Below are 20,875 nucleotides of genomic sequence, written 5' to 3' on the forward strand. Positions count from 1 at the left end.
ATGGAATGTAGCCCGCCAGGCTGCTCTGTCCATGAAATTCTCCAGGCAAGAATGCTGGAGTCAGTTGCCATTTCCTCCTCCAGGGGATCTTCCTGACCCAGAAATCTGACTTACTTCTCTTATGTCTCCTGCATTGGCAGGCGGGTTCTTACCACTAGCACCACCTGGGAAGCCCTTTGTTCTGATTGGGACAACACAATTCAGCTACTCCTTTACAAGGCCAGGAATGGGAATTTGGAGGGTCTGTGTATGGCTTTGTCTCGGGTTAATAAGGATGGTCATCCAGAACCTTATCTCATTTATGCAAGAAGAATGGCTTTAGGCGTGTTTCCGGAACACAGAAAGGTAAGGGGGGTTCTTTAGCCATCGCTGTTTTCCAGGATGATAAGACTCCAGTTAAACTCAGCATTGTCACTAGACATATGCAAACACGCGCGCGTGCGCACACACACACACACACACAGACAGACAGCCACGGCTTCCTCGGGTCTCTACATGCGTTACGGGGCACACCTACCCCCATCTGATGTCATGACTATCTCATAGATTTCAGATAACCCTCTCCCACCACACCACACAACCCTCCCTGACTTCCACAAGCAAACTTCAGTTCTCTCAAGGAAAGATGCCACATTTATCCTGGTAGTTATATGTTTCTTAGCTTCCCGGGTGGCTCAGTGGTAAAGAATCCGCCTGCCAATGCAGGAAATGCAGGTTCAGTCTCTGGGTTGGGGAGATCCCCTGAAGGAGGAAAGGGCAACCCACTCCAGTATTCTTGCTTGGGAAATCCTATGGATGGAGGAGCCTGGTGGGCTATAGTTCATGGGTTGAAAAGGGTCAGACATGACCTACTGCTGAACATACATGTCTGTGTTTCTTAACCGTTTAATATGTTCAAGAATATGGCACTATCTTTATTAGGTTCCTACCTTAAAAAAAAACCGCGTCCCTGAAAATATTTTCCAGGGTTGTGCCCTTAGCCATTTCCCCCATTACAAGCCCTGTGGTTTCTAATTGCGTGGTTGACATAGCACAGTGATTCTCGGGAGCTCATAATATAATCATGGGATAGCAGAGCTGACTGTACTCTCTGTATTGCTGAGACAATGAGGAGCCTCTTTGGAGAGAAAGTACGTGAGCAATGGCCCAGCACCAGCCCAGGATCACCGGTCTCTGTGGCGTGTATTCTGCATGTCTGTGCTCCGTGTCTAGCACAGGGCGGCGTGTCCAGCACAGGGCTACCCAGCAGAGGCAGGAAGCAGGGCTTGGATCCAGAGCTTGCTCTGCCTGCCAAACACTCGTGGCTCTGTCTGCTCAGAGGGAGCTCCTGTACTTGCACAGGAAAGAGGAGGAGAGGAGTTTTAATTGCATTTGAAATTGGAGTGAGTTAATTAAATGAACAATATTGTATCTTACACCCCAAAATGAGATTCTACTAATAACCTAAAAAGTCCTTCCAAAGTCTCCTAGAAAAAGACACTGTATTGAATACTCATAGCCCAAGGCCCTTGGCCAGGAGCTCTGATTGCCCCGGGCCCCACCCAGGCTGCTCTGAGGGCTCAAAGGATCCAACATGCCTGCACTTTCAGAGTCTGGTGTGCCATGCAGAGCTTTGACTCACAGTGAAAATACTGGGTTGGCTAAAATGTTCTTTTAGTTTTTGTCCATAGGTTGTTACAGAAAAGCCCAAATGAGCTTTTTGGCCAACCCAATAAAATGAAGAGTTCCAAAGAATAGCAAGAAGAGATAAGAAAGCCTTCCTCAAAGACTAGAGATCTCTTCAAGAAAATTGGAGTTACCAAGGAAACATTTCATGCAAAGACGGGCTCGACAGAGGACAGAAATGGTATGGGCCTAACAGAAGCAGAAGATATTAAGAAGAGATGGCAAGAATACACAGAAGAACTGTACAAAAAAGATCTTCACAACCAAGATAATCACGATGGTGTGATTACTCACTTAGAGCCAGACATCTTGGAATGTGAGGTCAAGTGGGCCTTAGGAAGCATCACTACGAACAAAGCTAGTGGAGGTGATGGAATTCCAGTTGAGCTATTTCAAATCCTGAAAGATGATGCTGTGAAAGTGCTGCACTCAATATGCCAGCAAATTTGGAAAACTCAGCAGTGGCCACAGGACCGGAAAAGGTCAGTTTTCATTCCAATCCCAAAGAAAGGCAATGCCAAAGAATGCTCAATCTACCACACAATTGCACGCATCTTACATGCTAGTAAAGTAATGCTCAAAATTCTCTAAGCCAGACTTCAGCAATATGTGAACCGTGAACTTCCAGATGTTCAAGCTGGTTTTAGAAAAGGCAGAGGAACCAGAGATCAAATTGCCAACATCTTCTGGATCATGGAAAAGCAAGAGAGTTCCAGAAAAACATCTATTTCTTCTTTATTGACTATGCCAAAGCCTTTGACTGTGTGGATGACAATAAACTGTGGAAAATTCTGAAAGAGATGGGAATATCAGACCACCTAACCTGCCTCTTGAGAAACCTATATGCAGGTCAGGAAGCAACAGTTCGAACTGGACATGGAACAACAGACTGTTTCCAAATAGGAAATGGAGTATGTCAAGGCTGTATATTGTCACCCTGCTTATTTAACTTATATGCAGAGTACATCATAAGAAATGCTGGGCTGGAAGAAACACAAGCTGGAATCAAGATTGCTGGGAGAAATATCAATTACCTCAGATATGCAGATGCTGGTGCTCCTGCTGCTAAGTCACTTCAGTCGTGTCTGCCTCTGTGCGACCCCATAGACGGCAGCCCACTAGGCTCCTCTGTCCCTGGGATTCTCCAGGCAAGAATACTGGAGTGGGTTACCATTTCCTTCTCCAACGCATGAAAGTGAAAAGTGAAAGTGAAGTCGCTTAGTCTTGCTCGACTCTTAGCGACCCCATGGACTGTAGCCTATCTGACTCTTCTGTCCATGGGATTTTCCAGGCAAGAGTACTGGAGTGGGTTGCCATTGCCTTCTCCCTATGCAGATGACACCACCCTTATGGCAGAAAATGAAGAGGAACTAAAAGCCTCTTCATGAAAGTGAGAGTGGAGAGTGAAAAAGTTGGCTTAAAGCTCAACATTCAGAAAATGAAGATCATGGCATCTGGTCCCATCATTTCACGGGAAATAGATGGGGAAACAGTGGAAACAGTGTCAGACTTTATTTTTAGGCACTCCAAAATCACTGCAGATGGTGACTGCAGCCATGAAATTAAAAGATGCTTACTCCTTAGAAGGAAAGTTATGACCAACCTAGACAGCATATTGTAAAGCAGAGACATTACTTTGCCAACAAAGGTCTGTCTAGTCAAGACTATGGTTTTTCCAGTGGTTATGTATGGATGTGAGAGTTGGACTATGAACAAAGCTGAGTGCCGAAGAATTGATGCTTTTGAACCATGGTGTTAGAGAAGACTCTTGAGAGTCCCTTGGTCTGCAAGAAGATTCAACCAGTCCATTCTTTTTAGAGATCAGTCCTGGGTGTTCTTTGGAAGGAATGATGCTAAAGCTGAAACTCCAGTACTTTGGTCAACTCATGCGAAGAGCTGACTCATTGGAAAAGACTCTGATGCTGGGAGGGATTGGGGGCAGGAGGAGAAGGGGATGACAGAGGATGAGATGGCTGGATGGCATCACCGACTCAATGAACATGAGTTTGAGTGAACTCCGGGAGTTGGTGATGGACAGGGAGGCCTGGCGTGCTGTGATTCATGGGGTCACAAAGAGTCGGACACGACTGAGCAACTGAAATGAACTGAACTGAACTGAATAAAATGAAAGGTTCTCACCAAAACGGTATAATGGGACCACTACTCAGTAGAAGCTTCCCCCTGATAGCTCAGTGGATAAAGAATCCTCCTGCAAAGCAGGAGACACAGAAGATGTGGGTTTGATTCCTGAGTTGGGAAGATCCCCTGAAGGAGGAAGAGGCTACCCACTCCAGTGTTCTTGCCTGGAGAATTTGATGGATGGAGAAGCATGGCAGACTACAGTCCAAAGGGTAGCAAAGAGTCAGAGATGACTGAGCAACTGAAGATCAAAACCAAAGCTCAATAGGAAAAGGGCAGGGGAAGAAGAGGTAGGTGCTAGCAGAAGCATCGACCAGAGAATGGAAGCTAGTTCTGTACTAAGGTAGCCACACATCCCAGTGTACTCAGGACAGTCTTGGTTAATGTGCCCCGTGCCCCCTTTATTTTCAAAAAGACCTGCTCACCCTATTTATATTCTAAAAGTTGAGACTCCTTATAAATATTTGGTTAAATAACCTGTGGTATAATAAAAATATGCATTTGGTCTCTGTTCCTGATTCCTGACACCGTGATGCTAGGTTCTAAAACGCTTGGAATTTCCTAAGATATAGGAATGTCTTTTATTATTTGTAATGAGCTTATGAGCTCACGCTCATGAGGTTCCTCTTGGTGGGCCCTTAGATGACTTAGGATGGAGACTAGTTCTCAGAGGAACGAATCCTGTGACTACAGGACTGGAATTTTCAGTCTCACTTCATTTCAGGGGAAGGGAGAGGGGCTGCCAGTTGAGTTCAATCACCAATGGACAACGATTTATCAATCATGCCTACACAGTGAAACATCCATTAAAACCTAAAATAGGGGGTTTGGGGGATCTTCTCAGTTGGTGAACATATCTATGTGCTAAGAGAGTGGCTCATCCCATCTCCATGGGGAGAGAGGCAACTGCACTCTGGACTCTTCTCCTCTCTTATCCACCTTTTCATCTGGCACTAGTCATTTCAACCTCATCCAAAAAACGAGAAAGAAGAAGCAATCCTTTTTGACTTGACCCAAAGCTGCCACCTGCTTCGAGTCTTCCTTAATCCGCTCTTTCACCTCCAACTAGAGTAGATCACTTCCTTCTCTGAGCCCTGGTGGTTGACCAGGTTCATACGCCTACTGAAGACCCCGATTGTTCGCTTGCATCAGGAATGTTTTCTGTTAAAACTCATCCAGTCGTACCTTAAATTAAGTACACACTGATTATCTCACTTCATAAGAAGACTCAGAGTCTGAGGATCCAGGTCTGAGGCCAGTCAGAGGTGCAATGAGATCCTTCAGGAGCCCAGTCTTTTTTTACCTTTTTGTTCCTCCTTCATAAACTGTTAGTTTTTTTTCTTCATTTTCACTCTTGTCATCTTGAAGTCACAAGATGGTCATAGCAATTAGGCAGAAATCCTCATACCAACCTCCCAAAGCAATTTTAAAAAATTCTATGTGTATTCTTTTAATGAAAATTAGTTGATTTACAATGTACAGAAATGTGGATCAGTTTTATACACACACACACACGTCTCTTTGACCAGTACTGGGGCCAGGAATACTCACATAGAGGGATGGGGTTGCCAGGGCTGCCTAAGACAAGCCATGACTCTTCCTAGGGCTGGAAGAGGGATCTCTGCCCTTACAACATCCCAGGGGAAGGGATGGAGGGTGGAGAATGGAGAATGGCTTCTGGGCTTTGAAGCCAGCCAACTCTGACCATCTGTTTCCCCTTGACCATCACTTCCTCAGTGTCTCTGCGTCTCCGATACCTGGGCCCTTCTTGCAAACACTGCAAGGGACAGCCCTCCTCTCCCCCAGTCCCAGGAATGCTCAAAGTCCCTCCAGGGAGCTGGAGAGCACTTGATATGTGTTTTATGAATAAGTGACCAAAAAAAAAAAAAGAAGAAAAGATTTGGTTTTATGAAGAGAAGGGAGGGAGAATTTGGAAGAAATGTGTTCCATAGACTTACTGAACATTAGAGTCTGTAGATAAGGAATTCTTTGCCAGAGCCCATGACTGAGTGTCTGGGATTCCATGAATCCCTAAAACTCTAGGGAATGTTTGAATAAATATGTATATGAATCTTGGGTACGGAGTGTTCTGTGGTTTGTATTGCATCTTGAAAGTTCCTGAAACCCCCCCCCCCCCCCCCCAAAGGCTTAGAAGCTCCACTGCGAATGGCCTGAAACAACTCTTCAATTACCAGAGGGCAAACCAGAAGCTAGAGTCCTATGGTGAATTATAACCTAATCGATCAAGTGCCCAGGGCACTGGATTCCTAGGACGTATCTCTGGATGATCACCTTCTCCATCTGTTCTATTTTTAGGAAGCCAGAGCAAAGGTGTCATTATTCTACCTCCCAGCCAGCCTGGAATGTCTGCCCTGCTGACTCACTAACATCCTCCTCTGAACAATGGTCTGTGGGCTCCATTACTCATGCTTGCTGACACACTGGCCTGGAAAGAGCCGATTCTAAGTGGTTGTGTGGCTTTATGGAGTACTAGGGGTAGCAGCTTAAGGAAGGAGGAGGGATGGAGGTAGAGTGGCATATCCACCATATAGAGCCACCCCAGGCTGGAAGAGGAAAGTTTACTTATAGATGCTGGTGAGATGCCTGTTAAACTCCAAGCAGCTTCTGCAGAGCCCAAAGCTTATTCTTGGGAGTGAGGAGCTGAGAGAAGCCCCTCTCCTCCCCTGCCTCAGTGGGCAGCTTCAGCTGCTGAGTCTGCTCTGGAGGCTGAGTGTGCTAATCAGAGGATAGCATGTCTGTGTGCTCAGTTGCTCAGTGGTGTCCAACTCTTTGCGACTCCATGGACTGTAAGCTGCCAGGTTCCTCTGTCCATGGGATTTTCCTGGCAAGAACACTGGAGTGGGTTGCCATTTCTTCCTCCAGGGGATCTTCCAGACCCAGGGATCGAACCCGCGTCTCCTGCATCTCCTGCATTGGCAGGTGGATTCCTTAACCTCTGAAACACCTGGGAAGCCCAATCAGGGGATATCACCCCATCCATAATTCAGTGTGGGAAACCGGGCCCAGCAGAGCTTTCTATGCTCAGCTTCCCTGGTTTGTACCCTGGTTAATCCGTAGACTTGCTGTGTGATCTTGGGAAATTCAATTGGCCTTTCTGGTTCTTATTTGGAAGTTACAGGGTTGCACTATATCAATGGTCTCTACTATTGCTCCCAACAGCATTTGATCTCACAAAAGTTACTCTGGGAGGGTTCCCATGAGGGACCTTAAAGGCTGGAAGAAGAGGCCCCCCAGAACGGAAACAGATGGACGCTGGCCTCTGGACATCTCATACCTACGATTCTGCATCAAGGCTGCCCTTTCGAATCAGATACCCTGGTAAATATCAGGATAGCTCCCAGACCTACTGGCTCAGAATCTCGCAGGGAATGGGGACTGGAACAGGCAGTTTCAGAAAGCTCCCCAGGAAATTCTGAAGCAGCAGGTGTTGGAGATCCAAGATCTGAGCCAACCCATCATGTTGCTTAATATTTGTTTGTGTGTGTGTGTGTGTGTGTGTGTGTGGGCTTAGTCGCTCAGTTGTGTTGGACTCTTTGTGACCGTTTGGACTGCAGCCCATCAGACTCTTCAGTCCATGGTGTTTTTCGGGCAAGAATACTGGATTTCTTTATTATTGGCTACACCAGGTCTTAGTTGCAGCATGTGGGATCTCCCATCTTTGTTCAGGCATGCAAATTCTTAGTTGTGGCACATGGGATCCTAGTTCCCTGATCAGGGATCGAACCTGGGCCCTCTGCATTGGGACCATGGAGTCTTAGCCACTGGGCTACCAGGGAAGTCCCCCATTGCACTGCTAACTACTTCCTTCCCAGCTGCTGTACTGCCCACGTGGGAGACACCAATTTCAGGAGGCAGCCCCCATTTCAAAGGGAAAGAAAAAGCCTTCTGAAGCCAGGAATCTCTGAAAATAATAGGGTCCAGACCTCAGCGAATCTGAGGGCAGCGAATCTGAGGGCAGCGAATCTCGGGCAGCCAGCTGCTCAGCTGGGTGGGGCTGGGGGCATTCTGCTCACACACATCTGTTGCACTGCCAGTCTCCTCTGAGAAACATCACTTTCAGAGCCACGAGTCTACTAAGATCCTAAGTGGAAATGTCAGTATCATTCAGCTGGTGACAGACACAATACCAAGAACAGTGTACTTATCATCGCTGGAGAAAAACACTGAATGGGTTTTTGAATAACCACCAAATGGCTCACAGAGTGCATGGGAATTCATTATCAGACTTGGCCCCGCTCCTCTCCGATGTGCCCTTGGCACCATTGGTTTCTGAAATTTGCATTCCTAGATGGAAGATGGGGATGTAGATAGCCGGTGGCTGAGATGGGGTAGGGAAGGGAAGCATTCAGACATGTGCCTGGTGGTGGTTGCCTAGGGAAAACACCGATAGTGGCTGGAATTCTTTAGTTACAATGACAGATTCTATGTGGTTTAAGAAAAAAAGGAAACTTATTACCATCTACGGAAGAGCCCAGAGTTATATCTGATTCAGTGTCATAAGGAACCTTTCTTTAGCTTCTGGTTCTGCTTTCATCTTATGGGGGCTTCAGTCCTGGCCAGATCTTCCCATTGTGGTAGCAGAGGTGGTCCCCAATGGCTCCAGGCCACCAGCTTAGCCACAGCAGGGAAAGAATTCCTCTTTGTCTGAAAGCTGCAGCCAAAGTCTGAGGGTAGGCTTTCATTGGCAGGGGTGTCATCTGGATTCCCAGAGCAGAGCAAAGCACAGCAGCCAGGCCTGGAGGCAAAAGGCAAGGTCAGCAACCCCCACCCCACAAACCATGTGAACTGACAGGATGACAATGGCATTTAAGGGAAAACTAGGGTGCTGCTGTTGGAAGAAGGGGGACCAGATGCTGGGGAGGAACCCAGGAGCTCTTCCTAGTCGCCACGTGCACGCTAAACCCGTTCAGTCCTGTCCCCACAGCAGGAATGAAAAGTGCTTGCCCTGCCTATGTCGTACTCGCTTCTACCATAGGTTTCTCTAGGTGATTATTTCTTTACCTGCTCATATGCTTAAAGGGTACAGTTAGGATCCTTATCATCTGGACACTAGCATCTTAAAGCCTACTATATAGTAGGTGCTTAATAAATCTGAGTGGAATGATGTAACTAGCACAGAAGTGGGATTAGAGAATCCTGAGTTTGGGTCTTGATTTCTGTCCCTAACTTGTATGTTAAATGAGCAATGCCTTCTTCCCTTTGGGCCTCTTTCTAATATACTAGATGAGGGGTCTGCAAACTTTGTCCATTGAGGGCCAGACAGTAAATACTTTAGGCTTCTAGAGCCATGGGTCTCTGTCACAAATACTCAGCTCTGCAGCAGCAGCATGAAAGGGGACAGAAAATCTGTGAACCAAGTGGGCATTGCTGTGTTTCAGTAACATTTTATACAAAAACAAGTGATGCCACAAGGTAGCTAGAATAGTCAAATTCATAGAGTCAGAAACTACACTGATAGATGCCAGGGGCTGGGGTGGGGGGCGTGGAATGTGGGGGATGAGGAGTTAGTATTTAATGGGGACCGAGTTTCAGTTTAGGAAGGTGAAGAATTCAGGAGATGGATGAAGGTGAGAGCTGCAGGACAATGTGAATGTACTTTGTACCACTGACCTGTACAGTTAACTACGGTTAAAACAGTCTGTCTTATGTGATTTTTACCATAATAAAAAAAAATTTTTTAATGCACGATGGCCCAAATTTGGCAGTGTAGCCAGTGTTTGCCGCTCCTCTAGTGGACGGCCATTCCCTTTATCTATTGCTGTGTGACAGGTCACTCTCAGAACTGTAGCAGCCTAAAACCACAGGAAGAAGTTATTTTGCTTGTGAATATGCAATTTAAGAGACCTGTCATATTTGGCTTATCTCTGCTTCATCCAGGCAATGTCAGTGGGGGAAGCATAACTGAAATGGAATGATCTGCTTTCAAGATATTTCACTCACCTGGTGGGCAAGCTGGTGCTCACCATCAGCTGGGAACTCATCTGGGGCTGCCAGCAAGAGGCTTGATCCTTTTTTCCCCCAGTTTTATTGACATATAATTGACATAGAGCCTTGCATAAATTTAAGGTGTAGAGCATAATGGTTGACTTATAGATGTCCTACAGAGAAGGAAATGGCAACCCACTCCAGTATTCTTGCCTGGGAAATACCATGGACAGAGGAGCCTGGGGGACTACAGTCCATGGGGTCTCAAAGAGTCAGACATAGAGACTTAACAAAAAAACAACATAGATATCATGAAATGATTACTGCAATAAGATTAATTATTATAACATCTGTCATCTCACACAGATATCTTTTTTGAAAAGAGAAAAGAAGAGGAAAGAAAATGATGCGTCTTCATGTGGACTTTTGCACAGGGCTGCTTGTGCTTCCCCGCAGTATGGGAGGCAGCTGTGTTCTAAGAGCATGTATTCCAACAGGTGAGAAGTGGAAACTGCCAGTGTCTCAAGATCTGAGTCTAAAAATCGGGACAAGGCAACATCCACCCTCTGCTATTATTGGTCAAGCAGTCACAGAGCCCGCTCAGATTCAAGCAGAGGAGACAAAGTTTCCACCTCGCAATAGCAAATGTCAAAGAATTTGCAGCCACATACAGCCTATCGCAATGACCTCCAAGGGCTCTGCTAGTTCAGATGTCTCCTGGTTCAAAGACTCAACAGTCTGGCCTTGGATTCCAGGAGCAATTGTCTAATTCCTTAAACTGACCCTGTAAGAGAGCCTCAGGTAACCTGTATCTGAATCCCTCAGATCCCTCGACCTTTATAGTGTCCTACAATTTCTCCCTTTCTCTGTGCCCACCATCACCACGTAGAGCAGCCTGAATGTCACAGTGGCCTCTGACCCAGTCTCTTGGCTCCCATTCTATCCACATATGCTTCCGAAGTCACCCTCCGAAACAGCTCTCTAACGCTCCCTAGGCAAAACCGTCAGTGACTGCCCGCTGCCAAGTTGGCTCCACTTTCTTTCTGACTTTGTTTTTGTTTTCTTTTTCTTTCTGACTTTGGAATACTTCTTTCAGGCTGAAAAGGAATGTCGTCTGTCTGAAATGTTTAATTATCTCTCCTATCTCTCTTACAATGAAATGTAACCAAGGCATTTAGGGCCAGCCTCCAAAAGCCCCTTGATGCTTTTCCTAATTCTTAGACTCTCAGTTCAGTTCCGTTCAGTCGCTCAGTCATGTCCGACTCTTTGTGACCCCATGGACTGCAGCCCGCCAGGCCTCCCTGTCCATCACCAACTCCCAGAGTTTACTCAAAGTCATGTCCATTGAGTCAGTGATGCCATCCAACCAGCTCATCCTCTGTCGTCCCTTTCTCTTCCTGCCTTCAATCTTTCCCAGCATCAGGGTCTTTTCAAATGACTCAGTTCTTAGCATCAAGTGGCTTAGACCCCAATTGTATGGCTTTTATTACCTGGTGGGAAGCTTAGATGTTCTCCTATGCGCTTTTCTTATCCCTGGACTATATACAGGGACCATAATTTTATTTTTTATTTTATTATTGGAGTATCATTGTGTTACAATGTTGTGTTCGTTTCTGCTGTGAACAAAGTGAATCAGCTGTGTGTATACATATACCCCTTCCCTCTTGACCTCCCTTCCTGCCCCCACATCCCACCCCTCTGGGTCATCGCAGAGCACGAAGCTGAGCTCCCTGTGGTATACAGCAGCTTCCCACTAGCTACTGACTTTGCACACGACAGTGTATGTGGCAGTGCCACTCTCCCAGTTCATCCCAGCTGCCCTTTCCCACTCTGCGTCCACGTGTCCGTTCTCTATGTCCACATCTCTATTCCTGCCTTCAGGGGCCATAACTTATGGTCCCACCATGGCTTGGTCTCTTGGCTTCCAAGAGAGTGCTTGGAAAGAGCCTGGTGAATAGAAACCAACAGAAATATGAACTTCTGCCTCCTCCTCACCCCTCTGTCTTGCTTCCACAGTATGAGCAATCCTAGGAACTAAGACTGCAACTTCCCTGGCTTAGGAGTCTTCCTCTTGTGTCTCTTGATTGTGATTCCAGGCTATTAGCAAAAGCAGCTAATCTTTCCAGGAAAGGCTTATGCATGTAAACAGGGTCCAACTTCAGCTTATCCCAGAGGAAATTGAGGAATTGCCCGCCCCATTAGAAATCAAGTTTCCTTCTTGACTTGGTTTGTTTCCCCAGATAACTGGATTTTTGCTTCTAGTCTGTGCCTTAGCATTTATACATAACTCTGACCTGGTCCCTTCCCAGCCCAGAACACTTCAGTGGCAACCCGTGTTCCTTGGAATCACATTTAAGCTTCTCGTCCTGATGTCCAGGGAACTTCATAATCTGGCTCTTGCATACTTGTCCAGCTCCATTGCTGTCAAGTCTGTCTCCATAAACAAGCATTCCCGTATCCCATTGTATCATGTCACTCTGAAGCACTTGAAATCTCTGAAAAGATCAGACCTCTTCAATGCCTTGGGCCCTTTGTCCGTGCTCTTTCCTCTTCCAGGAATGTCCTCTTTGCTGTATCTAATTGAGTCTCGGCTCTAATGTCACCACCTCCATGAAGCCTTCCCTCATTTCCTTCCTCCTCTCCCAACTGGGTTAGCATGCCCTTACACTGCTCCTGTGGACCTTAGTGCTTCTCTTGGCCACAGCAACCATTATACTGGGCTGATGGCACTTAAACAAAAATGTCTGTCCCCCTCTAGACTATGGTCTTTCAGAGGGCAGAGATTTGAGCTTTTTTTCTCTTATAATACCAATGCCTGGCACAGAAAATGTTTATTGGATGGATAAATGGCTTGCTCATTACTTTGTAGACAATTTTGAAAAGCAGAATAATAAATCTTAAAAGTCAAATAACACACTGGGGAAAAACAGTTGTTTTATATATGATAAATAGTTAATATATCTATATTACAAAGATCTTTTATGAACCAATAAGGAAAACTTAACCTCCAAAGAGCATGAGGCTAAAAACATGAACATAAAATAAACACAAATGGCCAATAAACATTTGGGGGAAAAAAAGTCCAATAAAGCCTTACACATTAAGCGCTATACCGTTTTCATGTTTCATATTGGTAAATGTGAAAAATGGCAATACTTGGTTTTAATGAGGTTGAAAGAAAAGGAAGACTCTCTTCCACTGCTGGCAGAATATTCCCAAGCTCTTTTTTTTTTCTTTTTTTTAATGTACCATGTGTTTAGTCGTGTCTGACTCTTTGCAGCCCCATGGACTGTAGCCTGCCAGGCTCCTCTGTCCATGGAATTTTCCAGGCAAGAATATTAGAGTGGGTTAATAAAGTCTTTATTAAATTTGTTACAATATAGCTTCTGTTTTATGTTGTAGTTTTTTGGGCTTGGAGGCGTGTGGGGTCTTAGTTGCTTGCCCAGGGATCAAACCCATATCCCCTGCATTGGGAGGAGAAGTCTTCATCACTGAACTGCCAGCGAAGTCCCTCCTGAGCTCGTATTTTGACAATATGTTCTAAAACTCTTCTAAATGTGCAGGCTCTGTTAACCAACTATTCCACTTCTAGAATTTTTATTCCAAGGAATTAAACAGTAAGACACACACATCTTCACATAGAGCTCCCATTAGTTTCTCATGACTTTTTGACTGATCTCTCTACCTCTAAGAACAGACCAATACTACAGTCATGGGGCTGATAGTGTCTAACCACTAATTTAGGGACAAGAGCAGAAAAATCCTCTAGTTGGGTAGTGGTTTGATTATTGGTTACTAGCCAGTGGGAAGCCTTTAGTAAGTTCTGTAATAAGACTGATCAGGATTTATGCAGGGTCCACAAATTCATCACCTGCTGTTCTTGTTGAAAGACGTCCAATGATTACTTGAAAGATCAGTTTGGGAGGGGAATTCTGGGCTTGGCAACTGGAAAGGAAAGTATTTATTGAGCACCTTCTGTGTGCCAAGAAGTTACTTCTATGATCTCATTTTATCTCTTGATGGGTAGCCAGCATTATCTCTAGTTTACTCATGGGAAAAAAAAATACAGTGTAAGGAGGAAAATAACAATACGTACCAGGTATGCCCCACTCTAAAACCCATTGATTTTCCACTGGAGCATGGTAGATGAGCTCTTTATGACTTAGCACTCGAATGTGCCACTGGTTGTGTAAGCAAAGAAGGCTAAACACACTCATTCTGGTTGTTCTTCATTAAACTGCATTGAGTGAAATATTGTACAACACCCACATTCAGTAGCCTCGGATCTTTTCTTGGGTACATAATAACAACCTATCATTCAATTGGAAGGAAAATAATCTGATTCTGAGCAGGACAGAGTGGAATGGGCTCCTGAATGGATTCTCACTCAGGGCAATTTCCTTTCAGTGACTACTCAATCAGGCTACCCAGACATGTTGGAATGATTGACTTGGAACAGAGTGCCCTGTCCTGGCAGCATGGAAGTTCCTCTGAAATGATCCTTTTTTTTTTTTTTTTACACATGCCATAAAATCAGCAGATAAAGGCTGATGCATTTGCATCACATCATAAGAAAAGAATGATTATCTTGATAATGCCTCTGTGCCTTCCCCAGAGCCACATGCATTGGTGTCTAGGGCCTGGACTGGGCTCTATGAAACAGGTTGGGCAGCAGCAGGAAAGACCAAAAGCACATCAGACCACTTAGAAGTGACTCACTAGGTCTTGTTTGTTTTATTGTTGTTATTGTTTGGGGGAGATTGGTTCAGTTCTCAAACTTTAAAAAAATATATGTATTTTTAAAAACGTCTATTTACTTTATCTTTGATTGCACTGAGTCTTTGTTGCTGCACATGGACTTTTTTCTGGCTGTGGCTTCTCGTTGCAGTGGCTTCCCTTGCTGTGGAGCACAGGCTCTAGGGCGAAGGCTTCAGCAGTCGTGGCTCATGGGCTCAGTAATCTCAGCTCGCCGGCTCTGGAGCACTAGCTCAGTAGTTGTGGCACATGGCTTAGTTGCTCGGTAGCACATGGGATCTTTCCAAATCAGGGACTGAACCCATGTCCCCTGCATTGGCAGGCAGATTCTTATCCACTGTACCACCAGGGAAGTCCTCCAGTTTTTTTTAGAAATTGGATTTGGTTTGTTAGAGGTTCAACAAACACATGCAATTCATTTGGTTTTTATTTGTTTAGATTTGTTTTTAAGTTCAAATACCTGCTTTGAAGGTAAGGTGAAATATAAAATCATACAGGGATATGAACACAGCAATATGGCCAAGGAGTATAACTTTGCTGCTGCTAAGTCGCTTCAGTCGTGTCTGACTCCATGCGACCCCACAGACAGCAGCCCACCAGGCTCCTCCATCCCTGGAATTCTCCTGGCAAGAACACTGGAGTGGGTTGCCATTTTCTTCTCCAAGTATAACTTTAACCATCCATAATAAAATTTAAATTGTACACTCATATCAGCTGCCTCATTTTATCCTCTTGTATTCTTGTCTATCATCATTCTACAGATGGGGAGTTTATCGTAAAAAGTAGTTAACTGACTTGTGGTTTGTCCAATATCATATCCAGTGGTTCTCAGTCTTCTTGAGTGAGAAGATTCCTTTGAATACCAGAGTTTGGAGCAGGTCACTTGGCAGGACTTTAAGACATACTAAGATAAAGCGGTGGGGAGGGTGTGGTCTTCCCAGGCGGTACTAGTTTTAAAGAACACCCCTGCCAATGCAGGAGACATAAGAGACACGGGTTTGATCCCTGCATTGGGAAGATCCCCTGGAGGAGGGCATGGCAACCCACTCCAGTATTCTTGCCTGGCGAATCCCCATGGAGAGAGAAGCCTGGTGTGCTGCAGTCCACAGGACTCGTCATCGCACGGAGTAGGACACGAATGCAGCGACTTAGCACGCACACACGCAAGATGAAGGGAGCAGTAATCGTGGCACAATGGCAGCCAGAGTCAGAGAACGTTTTAAAGCATCATTAAGGGAGGCAGGTACCACACTGTATTCTGAAAGGAATCATACCCGAAGCTAGTCCCCTCACCAAGTAAACGTCTTTAGCGCTCTGACCCCACCCCTCACATATTCTAGTCCAACACAGTAGTCGTTGTTTACACGTGACTACTGAGCATCTGAAATGTGGTCGTTCTGAACTGAGATGCACTGTCATTGAAAAATACACATATGATTTGAAAATTTAGTATGAAAGAGAGAATGTAAAATATGTCAAAATTAATTTTTTCTATTGACTCCATGTTAAGATAACAATCTGGGTATATACATTGGGTTAAATGTATCACTAAAATTAATTTCATCTGTTTGTCTTCATGTCTTTTAATGTGGCCACTAGAAAAGATAAAATTATGTATGCAGTTAGCATTATCTTTCCATTGGACCAAGCTGCTCTGGAGACCAAGTTTCCTCACGTTCCAGAAAATGTACAGCACCGCGTCAGAGCTGGCTTGATGTTGCTTCTTACTTTTTAACAGGACAGGGCAAGGAACATAGTTCCTGAAAGTGGTACCTGATTCAAGACAGATCCTGGTCAAGGGAAGTGGTCAGAATCTTTACCTGCCAAAGAGGTACGGCCATGAATCAATAGCATAGACCCAGGATATATCATCCCAACCTCTTTCCAGTTTGAAAATCATTCTTTACCTGATGAACTTTCCTCCCCGCCCCCCCCCCCCCACCCCACCCCCCTTTTAGGGGAATTTGCATTGTTTCCAATTTTGCCCACAGAATGCAAGCTTAATTACACATTTTACATGACGACATTTGTAGTTCATAAAATTCAGATGTACATAAGATGTGTCCTTGGAGGGGTGAGGCTTGCCCTGCTCTGCCCTGCCTATCGTAACCACTCAACATTACATCCAACAGACAATACGCAATGGTATCTTTTCTTAGTTATTACAAATATTTTTAATGTAATGATTAAAGCTTTGCATTACACATGCAGAGACAGTCTGGTGTTGAGAAATGCTGAATTAGTCAGGAACAGGGAAGAGGATAGAAGACAGGCAGACATTTTTCTTTAACCCCTAATCTCATATATAAACAGTACTGGTGTTTTAAGTGTGAGCTTAGCACCCTTGTTATTCAGAGACCACCAGCTAAGGAGGGGACCTCAGAAGTTTTCGGGACTGGACCCATTCTGTGCAGGGGCTCCTTAGTGTAATTCTGGATAGGAGCCGTTCACTGGAAATCCCCACTTGGAACAGAAAGCTCTCTCCCATTCCAAGAGCTTCTCCGGTGACTTGGCAAGTAAAGAATCCGCCTTCCAATGCAGGAGACACAAGAGACACGGGTTTGGTCCTTGGATTGAGAAGATCCCCTTGAGAAGGAAACAGCAACCCACTCCGGTAGTCTTGCCTGGAAAATTCCCATGGACAGAGGAGGCGGGCAGTCCATGGGGCCACAAAGAGTCGGACACGACTGAGCGCGTGCGCGGGCATGCACTGCAGGAACCAGGTGATTAGAGGTCTTCCTTTTACTGTTTGGTTTTGTTTCTTTTTGTTCTTAACACTGACTATATAAGTTGAAGCTTATACTGAAAAACGTGGCCGGATGTTCACTCTGCCCTGACCTAAATAAGATCTAGGATTTAAAGCAAACTCCCTCCCATAACAAGGATGACTTTCAGGGCAAGCTTAGCTACTTATGTTTTTCTATGCCTTGTAACCAATTTTACCATCCGTTGCCTCATTTTAGAAAAAAAGAAAAGGGGAGTGAGAAAACAGAGCTTACTGAGCTGTTGTAAAGACACAAGAGAGGAGAAAGGATTCTCTTGATGCTAAGTGCTGCATACATGCTGGTCTATTTGTCTCGATTCAGAGTGCCTGTTTCTTTAAAACAGGCAGGGGCGGCTTTCCAAGTGCCCAGCAAGCTCTTGCTTTCACAAAGATGCATTGGCAATTACTCAGAGTCTGTTCTCTTCTAGGCATTTACAAATTGATTTGTTCCCATGTTTTCAGGTGGAGAAAGTAAGCAGCTGAGTAATGATCCACGGGTGAGGACTAGGAGTCCATGGGGGGGCTTTGTATCTGCAGGAAGAGGCATAGAGTGAGGAGGAGGCGACCCAGAGTCTCAGGAGAGCACAGAGGCTGTGTGTATGGTGTCTATAGACGTCAAACACCAGAAACAGAGGATGGGACACAGAGAGCACTTGATTTGGACTAAAACAGACAGGGGGCTAACTTCCAGATCTGTCAGTTACCAGCTGTGTGACCCTGGAGAAGTCATATCATTTCTGAGTCTTACTCTTTCATCTATAAAATGGGAATAATATTATCTACCTTGAGGTATAAAGTAGTGTTTAAGTGTTTAGCATCTGGAGCCAGACTGCAATTCATTAGCTGTATGGCCTTTGTAAACCTGTTTTGTAAAATAGATTTATGAAGGCATGATTGACATAAAATAAACTGCATATGTTCAAAGCATGCAATTTTACAAGTTGCAACACAGGTGAACACGTGTGAAACCATCACCACCACCAAGATAGTGAACATATCCTCCACCTCTGGATGTTCCCTTCTGCCCTACCCACCCTCCCAGTTGTCCTCATTCCCAGAAAACCACTGACCTGATTTCTGTCACAATAGATTGACGTGCATTTTCTCTGTTTCCTTTTGGATAGTTTCTACTGCTAGTCTTTAAGTTCACTAATTTGGGGTCAGGTTTAATTGATTTTTCTCCCTATTTTACTGCTTGTGCATGTGTGCGTGCTAAGTCACTTCAGTCGTGTCCGACTCTTTGAGACCCTATCAAGAGACCCGACTCTTGAGACTGTAGCCCACCAGGCTCCACTGTCCATGGGATTCTCCAGGCAAGAATACTGGAGTGGGTTGCCCTGCTCTCCTTCAGAGGATCCTCCCGACCCAGGGATCGAACTCCCGTTTCTTACGTCTCCTGCATTTGCAGATAGGTTATTTACCACTACCTCCACCTGGGTAGCCCACCTAGTCACTTTTTACTGAATGCCAGACATTGTAAATTTTACCATGCTGTATACTGGACATTGTTTTATTAAACAAGCGAATTTGAATCGTGACCATTTTAATTTAGTACACTTGAAATCAGAAATCCAAAAGTGCATAACTTTTAAACTTTGTACACATTTAGCCCATCCACTTAGCATTTTATCTGGCCAGGTCACAGTTACTTACTGCTAAAAAATATTTTGAGCTGTTTTTCTGAGATGTGGTTCAGTTACTTGGCAGCAGTTTCATGCTTTCGTGGCTTTACTCTGTATTTTATTAAGCATGACCAGAGAAATATTTAGTCTAGTGTTAATTTTCTTGACTAATGAGGCAATCCCCCTTTTAGGCTTCTTGCTGATGCTTCACGTATTATGAGAGGTTTCCGCTCTGGCTGCTCCCAATGCTGTGTGCACACTCAGTAACATTCCCTCTAGTTCTTTCGGGTTACTCTTCCCTCGGTCTTGGTGATTTGCACACACACAGGCGTGTGTCAGTAAGCGGAATACTTGTGAGTGACCCTGTGCCGACAGCCAGAGCTCTCTCTGTCAGCTCTCTTCCCTCTGGTACTCTGCCCTGCAAGCGCAAGCCACCTTGACTTTCTCAAACTCCCAGGTCTGCATCCTCAACTCAAGGAGCCTACTGGGCTTGACCTGACTCTCCCATCAGCACTGTAGACTGGGAACTTTCTCCAGGTAGAAAGCTGGAGGGTGGGTGAGACACTTCATTCGTTTCCCATCTCTCAGGGATCACTGTCCTTTGCTGAAAATGAAAGTATTAGTTGCTCAGTTGTGTCTAATTCTGCGAGCCCATGGACTGTAGCCTGCCAGACTCCTCTGTCCATGGAATTTTCCAGGCAAGAACATTGGAGTGGAAAGCCATTCCCTTCTCCAGGGGGGTCTTCCTGACCCAGGAATCAATCCAGAGTCTCCTGCACTGCAGGTGGATTCTTTACCGTCTGAGCCACCAGGGAGGCCCCTTTACTGAGAGTGTTGTTTGGTTTCTCAGTTATTCAAGGAGGAAAGTACATCTGATACCTGTTTCTCCAGTTTGGCCAGAAGCAGAAGCCAGGAAAATTTTTTAAAACTCTCTAAGACTCCATTTCCTTACCTATAAAATGCAAATGAAAATAGTGGCGATGTCACAGAGCTTTGCAACATTTAATTGTTGCAACAATTAAATGCTTTAACACTTGAATCTAACACCTGGTAATTGCTCAATAAGTGGAAGTTATCATTTTTGTTTTAATTGTTATTGCTGTCATACTATTATTGTTATTATTATCTATGGATGCGTTTCTGGGATCTGTAAACCTCCTGAATTTTCAGTTCCAAACACAGTCCCTGACACTTCCGAGGTATTAAATATTTGTACCTTTGCTGCTCTATCCCAGACCTCTGCAGTAGATAGCTACTGAGCCTCCTACTTTGGAGCAGGCCAAGAATGACCTTTGAGATCTTTAACAGCCATCATTTCTATGCCTCAGAGATCTAATTGATATTCTCATGGAGCAAATTAGCATTTGCAGCAAACATATTTCACTCCAGATTTATTATGCCCCCTAAGTTAATGTAACAAGGGTATTCAGAAGAGCAAACCAGGGTTTAATTCATATGAGTCTGGAGGTCAGTCTCTGAGTTAGTGAGAGGAATTCAGGGCAGGAAAGAAAAAGCTTATTCTGATCCTTCCCAGGCTAGTCGTATGGGCAAATAAGATAGAGAACTCAGCTCTTTAAAAAAGGAGATGAGACTCTGTGCTCCTAATGCAGGGGGCCTGGGTTCAATCCCTGATCAGGGAATTATATCCCACATTCTGCAATGAAGATGGAAGATCCCACATGCCACAACTAAGACCCAGCACAGCTAAATAAATATTTAAAACAAAGGAAAAAAAGAGAGAAACCTATTTGGGATATGCAGTGGAAATGAAGTAAATAGTGGCTCAGCTCTTCAATCTCCTTAATTTCCAGCTCCTAACCTTCAGACATCTTCCGTCAGTGTTGATGCGGGTGCTGTCAAATGCAATATTTATAACTCGTTATGGACCAGACATCTGCCTGCATCCTTCAGGAGGCCTGAGGAAAGCCAGTTTTGAGGCAAGACACAAATGAGTCACCTGAACAAGTAGGATGTATTCTATGAC

Source organism: Ovis aries, chromosome 2, assembly GCF_016772045.2.
Source record: "Ovis aries strain OAR_USU_Benz2616 breed Rambouillet chromosome 2, ARS-UI_Ramb_v3.0, whole genome shotgun sequence".
Classification (NCBI taxonomy): Eukaryota; Metazoa; Chordata; class Mammalia; order Artiodactyla; family Bovidae; genus Ovis; species Ovis aries.